The sequence below is a fragment of the Dipodomys ordii genome, unplaced genomic scaffold (genome assembly GCF_000151885.1).
Source record: "Dipodomys ordii isolate 6190 unplaced genomic scaffold, Dord_2.0 Scaffold119, whole genome shotgun sequence".
Classification (NCBI taxonomy): domain Eukaryota; kingdom Metazoa; phylum Chordata; class Mammalia; order Rodentia; family Heteromyidae; genus Dipodomys; species Dipodomys ordii.
Genome location: NW_012267335.1, coordinates 5,642,266 through 5,643,356, shown reverse-complemented (window position 1 = coordinate 5,643,356; position 1,091 = coordinate 5,642,266). Strand labels below are relative to the sequence as shown.

Below are 1,091 nucleotides of genomic sequence, written 5' to 3'. Positions count from 1 at the left end.
GGCCCTCACACTGACGCAGGGCCCCTCACACTGACACAGGGCCCCTCACACTGACGCACGGGTCCTCACACTGACGCAGGGCTCCTCACACTGACGCACGGATCCTCACACTGACGCACGGCCCTCACACTGACGCAGGGCCCCTCACACAGACGCAGGGCCCCTCACACTGACGCAGGGCTCCTCACACTGACGCACGGGTCCTCACACTGACGCATGGCCCTCACACTGACGCAGGGCCCCTCACACTGACACAGGGCCCCTCACACTGACGCACGGCCCTCACACTGACGCAGGGCCCTCACACTGACGCACGGCCCCTCACACTGACGCAGGGCTCTCACACTGACGCAGGGCCCCTCACACTGACGCACGGATCCTCACACTGACGCAGGGCCCCTCACACTAACGCACGGCCCCTCACACTGACGCACGGGTCCTCACACTAACGCACGGCCCCTCACACTGACGCACGGGTCCTCACACTGACGCACGGCCCCTCACACTGACGTACGGCCCCTCACACTGACGCACGGCCCTCACACTGACGCACGGGTCCTCACACTGACGCACGGCCCTCACACTGACGCAGGGTCCTCACACTGACGCAGGGCCCTCACACTGACGCAGGTGTCCTCACACTGACGCACGGCCCCTCACACTGACGCACGGCCCTCACACTGACGCACGGGTCCTCACACTGACGCAGGGCCCCTCACACTGACGCAGGGCCCCTCACACTGACGCAGGTGTCCTCACACTGACGTACGGCCCCTCACACTGACGCACGGCCCTCACACTGACGCACGGGTCCTCACACTGACGCACGGGTCCTCACACTGACGCAGGGCCCCTCACACTGACGCACGGGTCCTCACACTGACGCAGGGCCCCTCACACTGACGCACGGGTCCTCACACAGACGCACGGTCCTCACACTGACGCACGGCCCTCACACTGACGCAGGGTCCTCACACTGACGCACGGGTCCTCACACTGACGCACGGGTCCTCACACAGACGCACGGTCCTCACACTGACGCAGGGCCCTCACACTGACGCACGGCCCTCACACTGACGCAGGGCTCCTCC

The 1,091-nt window shown here is 66.5% G+C and overlaps 1 protein-coding gene across 1 annotated transcript in view; it reads left to right on the top strand.

Moving 5' to 3' along the window:
• Noct (nocturnin) overlaps window positions 1-1,091 on the top strand; it is a 5,332-nt gene that overhangs the window by 482 nt on the left and 3,759 nt on the right. The gene's annotated exons all lie outside the window — the stretch shown is intronic.